Below are 19,165 nucleotides of genomic sequence, written 5' to 3' on the forward strand. Positions count from 1 at the left end.
CATATTAATTACACAGGTTCTGAGGCTAATTTAATGCAGATAAGGCACCAAGTGAGTTTAATTACCACCTTAATCAGCCACAGAACCTGTGTAATTAATATGTGTTCTGTTTTAAAGGGATGAGGTGGCAACTCTAGCTGTGACAGACTGTGACAGGGCCGGGGCTGTGACAGGGCCGGCCCTGGGTTCCGACATGCAGGGCTGGCTGCGGATGCCTCGCATACTGTGGTGTAGCGTGCGTGGGAGGTGCGGGGGGGGCCGTGGCACTGGGTACAACATTTAGGGGGGCGTATATGTTAGTGGCTTCCTCCTCCTAAATGTGCTTTCCTGTGTCCCCGTGCTGTGTTAAGTCTCAGGCGTCCTGTGATTGGGCGTAAGGGGTCATGTGCGGCGGCGGGGCTGACCTATCCACGATCGCGGTAGATCCTGGAGTCCCACCTCCGCCCATGTTCAGTCTCCTGCACCCTGTGATTGGGCGAAGGCGGGACTTCATGAGCAACTGCGATCATTAATAGGCCAGCCCCGCCGCTGCACATGACCCCATATACGCCCAATCACAGGGTGTCGGTCCAGAATCTGAACATGGCGAAGCGCGGGCCGGGGGCATTAGAAATTGAGATTTTAAGCTGCCGCTGTCTTCTCCTCCTCCTCTCCTCCAAAGAATAGAATTTAAGACTCCCTCGTGATCGTGAGAGTCGTGTTGCTGCCCGGGTGGCGGGGGTTTGTTGGACACGGTTTATATTTATATTTCAACAAGGAGTATGATTTAATAGTTTGAATTTGGACACTGTAACTTCCTAGGCCAGGTCACACTGTCAGTCCATAACTCGCCCTCCTTAGTATTGTGTCCTAGGGGACATTTAACCATGATTCACTTTTTGATAGCGGGATACAAGGACTTACATTTATTCATGAGTATTTATCGAGTGAAATTAATGTATGATGGTACTATGTTATTTTTTTTAAATGGCATTGGGCTTTATGATGGGACTGCTTTTAGAAGGGGATTTGGGCAACTTGGAGGCCTTAGGCTATTTTCACATGGGCAACTAGCACCAGTTTGAATGACTGTTTCAGGCACCTATAAATGGCTAGTTGTGGCTGTTGAGCCCTGAACATTTCAATAACAGATTGCCGGGTTTCAGCTATCCATGGCTGTCCGGATAGCCTACAATGATCTGTGGTGATCAGCGCAGGTAAACAATGGCTGTTCGAACAGCCTCTGACAGCTATTATTGAAAAACCTGTTATTGAAGTGTACAGGGCTCGACAGCCACAGCTAGCCGCTCACAGGTGGCTGAAACAGCTGCAGGAATCAGCAGTAATTCGCACACAGTTTGGGGAGATGAAGCAGCCAGCCAGAGAGAAAGAGTAGAAGAGTTATACAGTGTAGTATAGTGGTCAGTGTAGTGGTCAGTATAGAAATTAGGTAGGTCAGTATAGTGGTCAGTATAGTGTAGTGGTCAGTATAGGAATCAGGTAGGTCAGTGTTGTATAGTGGTCAGTGTAGTGTAGTGGTCAGTGTAGTGTAGTGGTCAGTATAGGAATCAGGTAGGACAGTGTAGTATAGTGGTCAGTATAGGAATCAGGTAGGACAGTGTCATATAGTGGTCAGTGTAGTGTAGTGGTCAGTGTAGTGTAGTGGTCAGTATAGGAATCAGGTAGGACAGTGTAGTATAGTGGTCAGTATAGGAATCAGGTTGGTCAGTGTAGTGTATTGGTCAGTATAGTAGTCAGTGTAGTGTAGTGGTCAGTATAGGAATCAGGTAGGTCAGTGTAGTGTAGAACGTCAACGTATGACGAAACGCATCTGGGTCAACGGCGTGCAGTGACGTCACCGCGTTTACGCTAGGAGGAAGGGCTCCTGTCTATGCCGGCCGGCATTCATTTTTAAACTGCTCGTATTTGCACAGCATTGTGTAAGTAGATTTTATGTTATTTTAATAAATTGTTTATACGGAGTTACACTATGGTGCTGTCTCCTTCCTTGCATATGGTTCACTGCCGTGCTGTGTAATATGATCGCTGACAAGTATCCCACGCTCTGGTCTACCTGCTGTGGATCCTGAGTCCAGCCCTGGTCTGTGTGATATCTTAATACCATATGCTGGGACATCTATCTCTGAGAGAACCTGGTCTGGAATTTGATTAATGCTTGCAATAAGCTTATCTCTGGTAAGCCTCATTCCATGTGGTGGTGGTACACGGTCCTTTCAAGTGCACTGGGGTGCTGTCTGTCCGAATTTCCGTCACTGCATTTTTGGATTTTTCTACTTTTAACCTTATGTTATCCACATATGTACTTAATTGATTTTGATTTTTAGTTGGCGCAATTTTTTTTCCTGTTTATTCTTACCAGTGTAGTGTAGTGGTCAGTGTAGTATAGTGGTCAGTATAGGAATCAGGTAGGTTAGTATAGTGGTCAGTGTATGAATCAGGCTGGTCAGTACTATTGTAGGAAGGCAAGGAGGGCTAAAAGTTTGCAAGTTAGGGGGGCGCAAATTACTTGCCTTGCCCCGGGCGCTGACAACCAACGCTACGCCACTGCTCGCATATGCAGGGTGGTGGTGGGAGGAGCGGAAAGAGTAGTATCTTTATCCCCTCCCACCAAGCTGTTCCATGGCAACCGAGGCTGACGCTGAAAGTCCCCGTTCGCGCATGCACATCAGTCGGGCACCTGGCAACCAGGACAAAAAGAGGAACAGAGAAGCAGAGGCTCCATCACTTCACTATATGGGGCCTCTATAGCACATTATGCACCGCACCACACCACCACTATATTGCTGGCTTTCATGTGCAGGGTCTGATCTGGGGTGTGATTGTGCAGGAATTGGGGCTGATCTGGGGTGTGATGGTGCAGGAATTGGGGCTGATCTGAGGTGTGAAGTGGCAGGAATCGGGGCTGATCTGGGGTGTGATGGTGCAAAGGTCAGTTAATTTATTACTAATATTCAAGTGGTTTACAGCATTTACTTCATATAGATTCCTTTTCATGTGAAATTGACAGTTTTTTTTTTTTTTTTACATTGCTGAATCTGATAGCTCATCTATGTCCTCAGCATCATATGTCCCAATTACCACCCACTTTGATAATGTTTCTTTGAAAACATTTGTTGGCACACTATGCCCAAAAAGTTGCCCCTGGATTAGAGCAACCCTCATCTTCATACTATTTTCAAGACTCCACTATCAAAACCCGAGTTAAAGCGGAGTTCCGGCCACAATTTCACTTTTTAAATATAAATACCCCTGTAATACACAAGCTTAATGTATTCTAGTAAAGTTAGTCTGTAAACTAAGGTCCGTTTTGTTAGGTTGTTACAGCATTTAGACACTTTATAAAAATAGAAATTGACTGGGGCCATCTTAAGTGTGGGCATCATGAAGCCATGTATGACTTCCTGGATTTCAGCCTTGCAAATCTCGCACATGCTCAGTGCTGCACAAGCAGTGTCAGATCAGGTTTCAGCACCTGTGCTGTCCAAGTCACATGATTCTTTGAGACTGGGGAGTGCACAGACTCCTGGAAAGTTACACCCACTACATTCCCAGGAGTCTGTGCGGTGTAGGTTAGGAAGCATTAAGCACCTAGGTGCAGGAAGTGGGAAGATTAACTATTCTGCCTAGCAACAACACTTTGAAGGCATCTAAAAAAAAAAAAAAAAATTCGTAAAGGACTAATGAATTTTTTTTAAAACTACTGATGTAATGTTATATTTATGGGTGGAACTCCACTTTAAAGTATGACAAAAAACAGCATTGTATGGCAGCTCTGATCTAAATTGGCCCCAATCTGTCAGATTAAGCTTAAAAAGGTACTGTAATCAAATCCACACATCCTGGAACCCCAATTTCCCATCATCAACTGCCTCCGCGAACACAATCACCAGACCCCTTGCTGCTCAGTCTAAAATGCCCGGGCCTATTTTTTGGCCCAGTCCGGGCCTGAATACAATATAAATATATATATATATAAGTGATCGAATATTGAAAAAGTGCACCAAACTGAATACAATGTACATAAATAAGTGAATATAAGTCCAAATAAATCTGTATGAATACAGTCTTTGTGACAGGCGATGTTTCAAAGAAACGACAAGTGAAAAGTGCTCCCTTGATCCAATCGTGAAAAACACCAGGATAGGAGAAAAGCCGTCACCAACTGAAGAGAGGCTTACCGGACAGATGGAACCCTAAAGAACATACGTTCACAGGGTCAATCATGCATATATGAATCTGATAGACCAATCGAATGCTGCGGATCCCCGACGGCCTCCAAGGACTAAAAATGGCAGTGACCTTAGACACATGTACCACCAAGGATCATACCACAACCAAGCCTCAATATATAGTGAATCGTTTACGTAAGTCGTACGTGAATGGGGCTGGGCGTAAGTTAGGTTCACGTCGTACGCATTGAGCCGTCGTATCGTAGGGAGTATTTGCGACGTGATTCTGAGCATGCGCGCACATGCACCATTCGTTCGGCCATGCATTCACATGGGGTCACGATTTATTTGAATACAACACGCCCACTGCCTTGCTACTTTGAATTAGGCAGGCTTACGCCGGCCCATTTACGTTACGCCGGCGTACATATGGGAGCAAGTGCTTTGTGAATACAGTACTTGCCTCTCAATGTTACGTCGGCGTAGCGCATATGAGATGCGCTACGCCTAACTAAAGATGCGCCCGTCTCTCTGAATCTGGCTAAATGTGTTTGGGATGTCATTTACCTATTACTGACATCCTCTGCAGATCACAACTGCAGTGCGTTTTGAATGCGGGCTTAACAAGATTTTTACCTGGTACCAGACATGTGCGTTTCCGTTCGTAGCGAATGGATTTTCGTACAAATTTGTTAGTATTCGTACATTCGGATCAATTCGAACATCCGAATAGCTGAAAGTACTAAAATACGAAAATTACAGAATTACGAATAAGCAAAATAACAAACAAGCGAAAATACGAATGTACGATTGGACAAACTTACTAAAATACAAAACACCAAAACAGCAAAATAACGAAAATCACATCCATAACGAACGATTTGCATTCCATATTTTAAATCCTTTGTCTGTTCGTAATTTCATACATTCGTATTTTCATTCGTATGTTCACATTTTCATTTCTGTGTTTTGTAAATCCGTTTCTTTGTCTGTTCATAAATTTGTGTACTCGTATCGTTAGTGAGTGATGTATCCAGTGTTGTAAGTAACGCCGTTTAAATAAACGCCGTTACGTAACGCAGCCACTTTTGAGGGGAACGAGTAATCTACCTGATTACTCTTCCCCTCATGGTAACGCCGTTCCCATTACTTGGGCGGCGTTACCGCAATTACATCTACCGCCACTAGATGGCAGCAGAGTAATTTCTTTCTTCATTTTACATGATAGAAAATTCCCCAGTGGGAGGAGTGTGCCCGGGAGCGGAGTGTACGGGGAAGTTGCGGCGGAGGTCTGGTGTCAGTAGTCTGTGGAAGAAGTAGAGGAGGTGTCTGCTGTGCGCTGTCTGTTTCCTGTACACCGCGGTAGTGCACATGGAAAGCCTCTTGTGATTCTATCCTCTGTAACTCGGCAACCCAAAGGAGATTACATGGCGCGGCTGTGATAGGTAGGAATTAGAACTGTCATCGGGAGAGCGATCTGTGTACAGGTCAGACGGGGGGACACCGGGCAGGTGTAGCGGGCTGATTACATTGGCCCAGATTCAGAAAGCAATTGCGCCCGTGTAACCATAGGTTACACGGGCGCAATTGCTGACTTGCTCCGGTGTAACGAGTGCTCCTGATTCAGGAACCTCGTTACACCGGCTGCAGCCTAAAATCTGCGCGGCATAAGGCTCTTATGCCTCGCAGATTTTAGGCTGCATTCTTGCGGGGGCCGCTCCCATTGTGTATCAGCGTGTAGTATGCAAATTGCATACTACCACTGATTCACAAGCTTGCGCGGCCCCCGCGCAAGCCAGGTACGGAGTTTCCGTACGGCTACTTTAGCGCAAGGCTGCCCCTTCTAATAGGAGCAGCCAATGCTAAAGTATAGCCGGCCTTCCCGCGCCGTGAAATTTGAATTTCACGGCGTTTGCGTAAGTGAAACGTGAATGGCGCTGGACGCCATTCACGTTCACTTAGAAGCAAATGACGTCCTTGCGACGTCATTTGCCGCAATGCACGTCGGGAAAGTTTCCCGACGGAGCATGCGCTCTACGCTCGGCGCGGGAGCGCGCCTAATTTAAATGATTCCCGCCCCCGGCGGGATCATTTAAATTGCGCGCGCTTACGCCGGGCAAGTTTGCCGGCGCGCCATCGCAATTTAGGGAGCTACTGCTCCGTGAATCGAGGGCAGCGCAAAATATTTGCGTAGGCTCAGGGCAAAATCGTTGCCCTGTGCCTGCGCAAATATAGCGCAAGCTATGCTGAATCTGGGCCAGTCAAATTACCATGTGCTGTGCGGAGGGGAAGGATCGGCTACTGGCAGATTACTACATGGCGATGTGTGAGCTCCGGGACTAACATCAGCTCCACCTTCTGGACACCGGGGGTCACCACTGATCATCAGGAAAGATTGTGGCACAGTAATGTTTTTATGACTAGTCCTCGGAATAAGATATTTTTACTCAGCACCCCTCGGCACCCCTCTCTCTCACCATGGCACCCCTCTCTCTCTCTCACCATGGCACCCCTCTCTCTCACCATGGCACCCCTCTCTCTCTCTCACCATGGCACCCCTCTCTCTCACCATGGCACCCCTCTCTCTCTCTCACCATGGCACCCCTCTCTCTCACCATGGCACCCCTCTCTCTCTCTAACCATGGCACCCCTCTCTCTCACCATTGCACCCCGGCCCCTCTCTTGCTCTTGCATGGATTTCTTTTTTTTTTTTTTTAAAAGCAGGTAAAAATAAATGTGCATTTATAATTGTTTTGGCCTGCAGAGCATTGCACCCCCCTTTCTCTCTCACCATTGCAGCCCCTCTCTGGCTCTCTCTCGTAGGTTTTCTTTTTTTTTTTTTTATCAAACTTTTTTCAGGTAAAAATATGTGTTTATAATTGTTTTGGCCTACAGAGCAATGCACCCTCTCTGGCCTCGTACACACGACAGAGTTTCTCGGCAGAATTCACCGAGAAACTCGGTCAAAACCCGGATTCTGCCGAGAAACTCTGTCGTCTGTACAGTTTTGGCTCGATGGAGCCGCCGAGGAACTCGACGAGAAAATTGAGAACATGTTCTCTATTTTCTCGTTGTCCTCGTTGCTCTATAGGAGAAGGCGGCCCGCCGAGCTCCTCGGCGGCTTCATCCCAAAACTCGACGAGGAACTCGACGTGCCAAGCACGTCGAGTTCCTCTGTCGTGTGTACGGGGCCTCACTCACACCATTGCAGTGCCCTTCTCTTTCTCACTCACTCTCACCATTGCAGCCCCTTTCTGTCTCTCTCTCGTGGATGTTTTATTATTTTTTTTCAGGTAAAAATAAATGTGCATTTATAGTTGTTATGGCATGCAGAGCATTGCATCTCTCTCTCTCTCTCTCTAATATTGTTGCACCCCCCTCTCTCTCTGACGTCACCCCCCCCCCCCAGTCACCCCCCCCTCCACCTACAGTTAGAACACTAATTAGGGTACACATTTAACCCCTTCGTCACCCCCTAGTGTTAACCCCTTCAATGCCAGTCACATTTATACTGTAATTAGTGCATATGTATAGCACTGATCGCAGTATAAATGTGAATGGCGCCAAAAATGTGTCAAAAGTGTCCGATGTGTCCGCCATAACGTCGCAGTCCCAATAAAAATTGCAGATCGCCGCCATTTCTAGTAAAAAAAAAATAATAAAAAATAATAATTCTGTCCCCTATTTTGTAGGCGCTCTAACTTTTGCGCAAACCAGTCGCTTATTGCGTTTTTTTTCATTTTTTTTTACCAAAAATATGTAGAAGAATACGTATCGGCCTAAACTGAGAAAAAAAAATTGTTTTTGTTTTTTTAAATTGGGATATTTATTATAGCAACAAGTAAAAAATATTGTATTTTTTTCAAAATTGTCGCTCTTTTTTGTTTATAGCGCAAAAAATAAAAACCGCACAGGCGATCAAATACTACCAAAAGAAGGCTCTATCTGTGGGGAAAAAAGGACGTCAATTTTTTTTGGGAGCCACGTCGCACGACCGCGCAATTGTTAGTTAAAGCGACGCAGTGCCGAAAGCTGAAATTTCACCTGGGCAGGAGGGGGGTATATGTGCCCAGTAAGCAAGTGGTTAAGAAAGCTCAAAACAAAAACAGGCATCACCTCCTTAAGACTTTTTTGTATGTTGAACACAAAAGATCCGGTCTGTAGGTCTTCAATTCCGGATGCTGTAAATAAAATAGACGGCGTGGCGGTTGGCGGTCCTCACCTCTGCTCCGACGCCTTTCATCTTCTCTTCCTCCGGCATCATTTAGGTCTGATGAAAAGACCATTTAATCTGTTTGCTTTTCAAAGCTTTCCACCGTCCCCATTGAAAAGACAGCATTCCTTTTAATTCATTATTCAAAGTTGCTGTGGTGGAAAGTATTAATTATTAATCGGCTGCGGCACGACTCCTCTTTCTTTATTACGGATATATAAATTTGTCACAGGGGCTTCATTTTATTATTTTTTTCTGTCTCGCTTTACAAAAAAAAAAAAAATTTTTTTTTTTTTTGAGTGAGATGGAAAGGCTCAAAATGACGGTTATCGCAATTTTTATGTCACACAGTGTTTGCGCAGCAATTTTTCAAATGTGCTTGTTTTGGAATAAAAACACTTTCATGAACTAAAAAAATTAAAATATTTACCCCAATTTTTTTGTATAATGTGAAAGATGATGGTATGCCAAAAAATACCTGAGTGTAGCGTTTTTCTGCGATTTTGCAGCGTTTTTTTACCACGTTTTGCCGCGATATTTGCAGCTTCACTTACCGCGATTTGTCGCGGCATTTTTTACTGCGATTTTGGACAGGTCTAGGGTCACCAATGTTAAAAACAGAAAAAGGCCCAAATACGCTCAATTTGAGCGACAAAAAAGGGTCCAGGACTTGTTTGAGCTTCAGGCGTTCGGCGTCAGGCGTTTTGGAGTGTAGATGTGAACCATCTCCATTGAGAATAATGTACCGTATTTATCAGGGTATAGCGCTCTCCGGCGTATAGCGCGCACCCCTAAAGTGGACCCGACATTCCTGTAAAAAAAGATTTTAGTACTTACAGTTTTGGTGTCTTGCGCGGCGTCCATCGGCGGCCTCGTCGGGTTCGGCGTCCGTCTGCAGCTTCGGGTGTCCTCTTCGTTGGGTCCGGCGTCCTCCCCGCTCGATCCCCGCTTTCCCACGCCGAGTTTGAATACTGCGCCGGCATATACCGAGCGCAGTACACTTGTGTATAGTCGGGCAGGCTCGGCTACTCTCGCGCTCACGTCCTATACGTCCAGGACGTGAGCGCGAGAGGAGCCGAGCCTGCCCGACTATACACAAGTGTACTGCACTCAGGATATATGCCGGTGCAGTATTCAAACTCGGCGCGGGAAAGCCGGTATCGGCGTATATCGCGCACCCACGATTTTGCCCTGATTTTCAGGGAAAAAAAGTGTGCGGTATACGCCGATAAATACAGTATTTTTTCCCCTCTAGCGTTTCGGAGCTTCATGCTTCAGGCGACAAAACGCTCAGGTGTGAATGCAGCCTTAAGGCATCAGCATACCAAAACATTTTGGACAATTTCATATTTCCAACTTTGAGGGAACAGTTTGACTCCTTCCTGTTCCAACATGACTGCGCACCAGTGCACAAAGCAAGGTCCATAAAGACATGGATGAGCGAGTTTGGGGTGGAGGAACTTGACTGGCCTGCACAGAGTCCTGACCTCAACCTGATAGAACACCGTTGAGATGAATTAGAGCGGAGACTGTGAGCCAGGCCTTCTCATCCAACATCAGTGCCTGACCTTACAAATGCGCTCATGGAAGAATGGTCATACGTTCCCATAGACACTCCTAAACCTTGTGGACAGCCTTCCCAGAACAGTTGAAGGTGTTATAGCTGCAAAGGGTGGGCCAACTCAATATTGAACCCTACGGACTAATACTGGGATGCCATTAAAGTTTGTGTGCGTGTAAAGGCAGGCGTCCCAATACTTTTGGTAATATAGTGTGTGTGTATATATATATATATATATATATATATATATTTTGTGTCCCTTTAAGCTAGTGTCTTTTAACATCTTTGAAATATTTATTCATGATACACGTAGAGACACGCAGGGTGTTTCAGGACCCCGCAGGCACTTGACAAGCTATATATATACACACACATATATATGCACCAAGTTTTGTTTGATGTTATTTGCATATATTAGGCACCAATCTCTGCAGTGTTTGTGTCACCCAGAGACATTAATACAAATTTTCCCCCATAATTACTGGGACAAGGCACACTTGTGATAAGGAGACAGCTGCTCCCACCCACCATGTTTCCATTAATTCCAATTAATATGTGTTTATTTCAATGTGTTAAATATCTATAAATATTCTCCATTTGTAATCCTGGAAAAGAGGGCAACTTTCCAACGATGGGAAGAGTAGACGTATTCTCTTCAGCAGGATAATAAGCTGAGAAATGTTTGAAGTATGTTACTGTAGGATGATGAGACGGGATAAGGGGGGTACAGGCAGTACAATTTTTTATGAAAAAAAAAATATTTTTTTAATATATTTTTATTTTATTTTTTATTAAAGGGCCCATTTTTTTTTTCTAGGGGCCGGAGGTCCCGGAGATCCCTAGGGCCCCAGATGACAAACTCCTTTTTTATAAAAAAAAATATATATATATTTTTATTTATTTTATGTATTTATATATATATATATATATATATATATATATATATATATATATATTTTTTTTTTTATTAATAAAGGGCCCAGAGGTCCCCAGGGCCCCGGATGGCAACCCCCCTTTTGTTATAACATTTTTTTTTTATATTATTTTATTTATTTTTAGTTCTTTATATATATATATATATATATATATATATATATATATATATATATATATATATATATATATATATATATATATATATATATATATTTTTAAAGGGATCAGACGTCCCCAGGGCCCCATGTGGCAAACCCCCTTTTTAATTTTTTTTCTAAATGTTTATTTTCTTTTATATATATTTGCTTTTATTTATTTTTTCTTAAAGGGCCCAGAGGTTTATTTTTTTATTTTTTTATTAAAGGGCCCAGAGGTCCTGGGTGGCAACCCCCCCTTTTTTGTAATTTATTTTTTATAAAAAATAATAATAATTTGTATATATATATATATATATATATATATATATATATATATATATATATATATATAGGGCCCAGGCCCCAGGTGGCGACCCCCCTTTTAAAAAAAAAATATGTATATTTATATGTTTTATATATATTTTGTATTTCTTTTTTTTCTTTTTATTAAAGGGCCCAGAGGTCCCCAAGGCCCCGGATGGCTACCCCCTTTTTTTATATATATATATTTTTCTTTAATTTCTTCTTTTTTTTTTGTAAAGGGCCCCCCGCTTCTCAATTAGCAGCAGCATTCCCCCCCCCCCCTCCGGTTCTCTGCTCCAGGGGGCCCATGCCTGAAGCTGTGTAAGGGGCCCCATAATTCCTAATGGCGGCTCTGGACAGGATCACAGGAAATTACACTTTACTACAATGTAAAGTAGCGAGTGTACAGTTTGTATAAAGCCTCGTACACATGATCGGATTTTCTGCAGACAAAGTGTAGGACTTTTGTCTAAAGGGCATTTGCCTGGAACTTGTATTGTATACAAACGGCAAAGAATTGTCGGCCAACAAGCATGAAACAAAGTTTTTTTCAGCTTTTTAGCGCCACCCTTTGGGCAACTTCTGCTAATGTTGTGTTATGGTGGGCATTGCTTCTGAGCATGTGTGTTTGGAGTTTTGTCAGATGGACACGATTGGATAAGCCGACAACACACATTTGTTGGCAGACAATTTTAAAGTATGCTATTCCACATTTGTTGGTGGAAAATCCGACAACAATTGTCTGATGGAGCATACAAACGATCGGATTTTCCGTCATTACACAATTCCCGTCGGATAATCCGATTGTGTGTATGAGGCTTAACAGTGTAAATTTTCTGTCCCCTCAAAATAACTCAACACACAGCCATTAATGTCTAAACCACTTGCCAAAAAAAGTGAGTACACCCCTAAGTGAAAATGTCCAAATTGGGCCCAATTAGACATTTACCTTCTTCGGTGTCATGTGACTTGTTAGTGTTAAGCCTCATACACACAATTGGACTTCCAACAGACTTTTCCGTGGATTTTGCTCACAATGGGCGTTGTCCGTGAACTTGGTATGCATACACACGGCAGGACGTTTTCAGCCAACAAACATGAATGTAGTGACGTAATAGACGTACTACATGGTTTTTCTGCTCTTTACCGCCACCCTTCGGGCAACTTCTGCTATTGTTGTCTGATCTTTAGCATTGGTTCTGAGCATGCGTGTTTATACTTTGGACTTCAGTCCGATGGACTTGTGTACACACGATCGGATTAGCCGACGTAGGACGTATGTTACCGGAAATTTTTTCTGTTCTCACAGCGAACATTTGTCCGAAGAAAAAGTTTGTCCACACGGGGGGATTGCCCGCAAAGACATGTCCATCGGACAATTGTTGTCAAAAAGTCCGATCGTGTGTACGGGTCTTTACAAGGTCTCAGGTGTGATTGAGGAACAGGTGTGTTAAATTTGGTGTTATCGCTCTCACTCTCTCATACTGGTCACTGGAAGTTCAACATGGCACCTCATTGCAAAGAACTCTCTGAGGATCTAAAATAAAGAATTGTTTTTTTTTTTATTGGGAATGTTTTATAGCAGAGAAGAAACAATATTGTTTTTTTTTTCTTGTTTATAGCGCAGAAAGATAAAAACCACAGAGGTGATCAAATACCACCAAAAGAAAGCTCTATTTGTGGGGAAAAAAAGGACATACGTTTTATTTTCAATTGTCAGTTAAAGAAGCGCAATACTGTATCGCAAAAGATGTCCTGGTCAGTAAAGGGGGGGTAAACCTTCCGGAGCTGAGGTGGTTAACCGCTTGCCGACAGCTGCACGACATAAGCAATGTACCTGTATGTCGCCTTTAAATCGTGGCATAGTGAGCCTGCACGCTCGCCGCGTTCTCCGTGACCGTGCCCGCTAGTCCTGCAGACTCGATGTCCGCCAGGTGCCCGCAATCTGGTCACGGAGCGGCAGAACGGGGAGATGCCTATGTAAACAAGGCATTTCCCTGTTCTGCCTAGCAACATGGCAGAGATCTATTGCTCCAATGTCATGGGGAGCAGTGATCTCTGTCATGCTGTAGTGAGCCGGCCCCACCCCACAGTTAGAATCAGTCCCTAGGACACGCTTAACCCCTTCCTCGCCCCTAGTAGAACGGCTGGTACTGGGGGAGATTGGGGGCAGAGGGAGATTGGGGGCAGGGGGAGATTGTGACACCGCAGAGGGGGTAAAGGCAGGGGGTGTTGGTGGCAGAGGGGGATGGAGGCAGGGGGTGATGTGACTAAATAATTATTATATCGAAAATAACAAAAATATGTTTTTTACCTTAATATCTCCCTTAAATCACATTGCTATTTCCCTAGCATACTTGTTTGTAGCCTAAATACTGAAATTTGCACCTAAAAATGTAATTTAGTAACTTTTGTGAAATGCCAGTAAAAACGTGGCTGCGCCAGTAAATTTCGAGTGTCGTGACAGTAAATTTCAATCTGGTAGGTTGGCAACGCTGCTCTGCATATGATTGCGATTTTACATCGGTAGGTCCCTTTAATTCCTCAGTATTGTTTTAAATGTGGAGATAGAAGAAATCTGTGTTTTTAGATCTAATTAGCATCTCTCCATCCCGCGTTCACGTTATCAAACCATAGCGAGAGATCTTTATGGTCTGATTTAATTTTACGGCTACGCCTAATCACGGTGACATCTCTCCCCAAAGCAAATGGCCCTTACAGAATTTAATTTTCGAGTTTGCAGACAGCACTCTGATCCCGGCCTGATAACTCTGTATCGGGGCTGATATATTGAAATACCAACTTTTTAATAAGTAGCGACTCGAAAGTTTAAAAGTTAGTCGGGTCACGGATCTGATTTTTTATTATTTTCATTCTAATTAATCTAATGAATGTGTGAAGATTACCAACAAAGAGAAAAATATCAATTTAAAAGCTTAGTCTTTTGGGGGAGGGTAGGGGTGGTGCAGCTTTTGCAGTGGAGGTCAATAAGTTTAGATGCAAGCTTTGTAATTTTTATATTGTACTGCTTTTATCCACCATCCCCAAACATTATGCTAACTTTGCAGCCTTGGTTACAAACCAAATTTATCATAGCTCCAAACTGTCCATGGGCGTCCGCTGAAAATCTTCCAGGGGGGCATCATTTTAAAGTCACCCATGCTCGGTCCCTTTTTGACAATGTCATGAAGGGGAGGGGTTTAGTCATATTTGGGCGTTGGGCGATGACGTCAGCGCCCTAGGACAGGAGACTGCATGACGGCCGGCTCTCTGTTTGTTTTTATGGATGCTTTTTGATGCACCGATTTTGTAAGTGTAGTGCTACCCCCGAAGGAGCCGCTGGTTAGATTTGGGATCGGCGTATTAAGTTACCTCTATGTAGTGTCTAGGGGTGAAGGTAGTGAACAGAGTAGTAATCGAATGTCCAATCTGTGATTAAAGGGTTTTGAATGCTTTATTTTCCTGGCCCAACACGGCCAATATCAACTTGCGGTAGACAGAAAAGGTTGATGAAAATAGAGTAACCTCGCAGTATCAGGCTTTGGATAAGGAAAGCAGTCCTGCCTTCCGTAATTGTATCAGTACGTCGCCACTCAAGCCAGAGTGGGTGAAGTGCCCCTGGACAGACCTCTGCCACAGGCCTGGCTGCCAGAGCGTCACTTAAGGTTGCTGGGAGGAACAAGTCTCTGCCACAGACTTGGCTCTGATTAAATGTTGAGACCTCTGCCACAGGCCTAGTGCAAGTTTAAGCTGAATGATAGAGCGAATCCTCCCAGTAAATCACGTCAGGGTCACCAGTTGATAGTGTGAATGTACCTGTCCGGTCACCAGATCCCTGATGGTTCGTTCAAGCCCTTTTGGATAACCTGCCTCCGGATTCTCCTCAAGCCGATCCACCACCGAACAGCATACAGCCTGGGATCCTCTCAATAAAGGTCGGGACCCAGTAAATCACTGGGGCCCCTTGGTAACATCAGTCGCTCCAGGCCAGGAGGGCCCAGAGTCAGGAACTCCACGTAGCACACGACCCCAGGCCAGGAAGGCTATAGTGGTGGGGCCGGTGATGTGCGCCCACCCTAAAGGTGGGTGCCGCACCCGGAACCAGGAACCCGCAAAGAACCCCGAGCGAAGGCCTCCGCCACAGAAATACCCCTCCCCAGCATGCCCCACGAGGGAAAACTCCTCCAATTGGCTGCTGGGAAGAAGCGGCTCTGCCTGGACCCCTCTGGCGCCACCTGCCGCCCAGAGATGAAACTGCATCCCTGGAACGCAGACTGACCCACAGAACAATCCAGATTTGGCGACAGCCAAATTTGACAAAAATCAAGAATGAGAGCAACATAACTCTTCTCATTCCCCCACTAGATTTAACATAGCGTCCTTTCTGAAAGTAAAGGGGCGCTACATAAGTAACCAATTTAGATATTAAATTCCTTTTATCAAAGCGGTACACACTATGTGAGTGTTTTTTTATTCTTGGTACTCTATGCTAATCCCTGTGACTGTCTGACATATCGAGTCTATCCACTGTTGTTATCTGTCCGTGGTACTGGAGAGTGATACAAAGTGATATTAATTTATTGTTATTTCATTATATATTTTCTGTTCGAGTACATTTTTCACATTATTCACTCAATCCTTTGCGCAGCTCCCTTTTTATTATTATTCTGGATAATATTTGGACCTGCTGCACAATTTATATTTTTGATTGTATTTCCATTCATGTGTTTAGGTAGCGTGGTATATCCATTTTCCTATATGATGTTAAGCTGAGGCTTGAGTGGCAGTCGGCAGAGCCAATCTGATGCTCGGCCAGGGGTGAGGAGGGAGGGATGGATCGGATGTGTCTTCTTCACTGACTTCAACACTAATGCCGCGTACACACGATCGGTCAATCCGATGAGAACGGTCTGATGGGCCGTTTTCATCAGACCAAACCGATCATGTGTAGGCCCCATCGGTTATTTATCCATCGGTTAAAAAATGTGAAACTTGTTTTAAAATTAACCCATGGATACCTAACCGATAGGAAAAAAACGATCGTTTGTAGGCACGTCCATTGGTAAAAAATTGACGCATTCTTGGAAGCATTGAACTTCATTTTTTTCACCCTGATGGGTTTTACTTCCTCTTTGTTTCCCTGCAAAGGTAAAGCATAATGGGCTACTATGCATCGCACAGTAGCCCATTATGTGTCACTTACCTGAAACCAAAGCCTGCGATATCACCGCTGTCCCCTGTTCCACAAAGCGTCCATCTTTCACCCTCTTCCTTCTGGGTATCGCGGCTCCGGTGCTGTGACTGGCCGGAGCTGCGATGATGTCACTCATGAGCGCGGGAGCCGGCAGTCATGGTACAATCTCCTTTAAAAACGGCAAGATCACTGTTTCTAAAGGTTTCTAAAGTGCGCTGCGCTGTTGTCTACGGCGCATACGCCATCTCTTTTGTAATTATCTTCTAAACCGTGGAGGTTTAGGAGATATTCCGAGCACCTACAGGTAAAGCCTCATACACACGCACAGTTTTCTCGGCAAGAAAGCTCTGCCAGCAGTTTTCTTGCTGTTTCTTGCCGAGTATACTGAGCGTGTGTACGAGGCTTTGAGGATTCTCATCAAGAAAACTGCCCAGAATCTAGACGAGAAAAATAGAGAACCTGCTCTCTATTTTCTCGTCGTGATTCTCGGCAGTGTTTTCCTGCCTAGAAACCCGAGCGTCTGTATACTTACCTGTCTCCATGGAAACCCGCGCATGCTCGAAATGACTTTGACACATGCACGGTAGCTTCCAAGGCATAGGTAGGGTGAAGCAAGATGGCGGCGACGGCATCGAATGTGACGAGTGCATGCTCGTCGTAGTCAATGACGTCACCACGTTCGTGCCATTCAAAAGAACGACGGTTCTTTTGAATCGTACGTCTGTACACTTGGCCGGCAAGATATTCTTGCCAGGAATCTCGTCGGGAAAAACAGCGTTTTTTCCTGACGAGAATCCAGGACGTGTGTACAGGGCTTAAGCCTTAATCTAGGCTTACCTGTAGGTAAAGGTGGTTGTAAAGGCTGTGTTGAGCTATTTAGAAGGGACAGCAAATTTACACAAGCTCTACATTCACTATTTTACATTGTAGCAAAGTGTCATTTCTTCAGTGTTTTCACATAAAAAGAAGTAAAACAATTTTTACAAAAATGTGAGGGGTGTACTCACTTTTGTGAGATACTGTGTGTGTGTATATATATTTACAATATATATATATATATATATATATATATATATATATATATATATATATATATATATATATATATATATATATATATATATATATATATCAAAATTGTACACTATTTTTCTTTTTGGCTAGTGCAAGATTTTTTTGGTGTACATTATTATGTTTTTGTTGGAACTGTTTGGCACTTATAATTTAGAGACACTTTGATATGCAGCGCCTCTGAAATCTATGAACTTTAAGGATTTCTCATTCTACCATCTTCTCTAATTAATGTAATAAGGGGGCTGCGGAGAGACAAACACCATTATTATCTTTGTTTTGCGTGTCGATTTACAGTTCGTCGTTTGCTGTTTATTTACAGCGCAGTGCGGTAAATAGTTCCAATAACAATGCTCTGCTTATGCATCCCAAACTTTAAAAAAGGCCCTATCAACATAACGAAAAAAAAATGCCACCCTTGAAGGAATAGCCCAATTATATTTAAATAATTGCTTAACCTAAAATAAAGACCTTATCTAATAAAATAAATAAAAAATAAATATTCTCCCCCAAAAAATATCGAAACTTCAAAGTTCAACTTCCTGAAACAAAAGCCCATTTTTTTTTTAAAAGGAAAGACGTGCAGAAAAAATACATGTTATCTATGGACAGGATAGCAACTGAAAGTGACCGCTGACCCTAAATCGACCACAAAATAAGAACAAAAAATCCTTCAAAAAAGACAGAAAATTAGTTGATTGTCCAAAGAACTAGCAATCAGAATTACCGTATTTATCGGCGTATACCGCACACTTTTTTCCCCTTAAAATAAGGGGAAAATCGTGGGTGCGCGATATACGGCGATCCCCGCTTCCCGCGCTGTGTTTGAACGCCGCCGCCGACATATACCAAGCGCAGTACACTCGGGTACACTCGGCCAGGCTCGGCTCCCCTCGCAGTCACGCCCTGTGCCGCCTCCTAGCCTTTATGCGAGAGAAGCCGAGCATGGCCGAGTGTGCCCGAGTGTACTGCGCTCAGTATATGTCGGCGGCGGCGTTCAAACACATCGCGGGAAGCGGGGATCGACTCAGAAACAGCGCGGGAGAAGTGGGGAGGACACCACCAGGGCCACAGACAGACGCCGGACTGGACAAGGCCGCCGATGGACGCCGGGCTAGACACCGACGAGGGGCATTCAAACTGTAAGTATTTTTCTTTTTTTCAGGAAATTTCCCTTCCAGGTTGGGGGTGTGCGCTAAATACGGTAAATAACAGTTCCCAAACTAACACTAATCCCACAGAAAAGTTGTTTTGCTGAGACCACAACTAGTTTGTGTTACCGTATGTGGTCATTATATTACATTATAGCTCCTGTCGTTTCTTTGCTGCCACTACACAAAGACCTGACATGCGCCTCTAAAGATAAACGCAATACAAACCCCACAGGGGAGAAGGTTAAAGAGGCTAATTACCCATCTAATAAGTTAATTACAGCTTTCTCACTGCTATGAAGACAGGACGCCTACATGGCGCATAAAATTGGGATAGTAATAAGGCTCCGATTCTCTTCTGAGAGCTGCTAGAACACATTTAAGGAGGGCAAATTCAAGAATTATGTCCCATTAGGCTGCTTAATTAATT

The sequence above is a fragment of the Rana temporaria genome, chromosome 8 (genome assembly GCF_905171775.1).
Source record: "Rana temporaria chromosome 8, aRanTem1.1, whole genome shotgun sequence".
NCBI classification, from domain to species: Eukaryota; Metazoa; Chordata; class Amphibia; order Anura; family Ranidae; genus Rana; species Rana temporaria.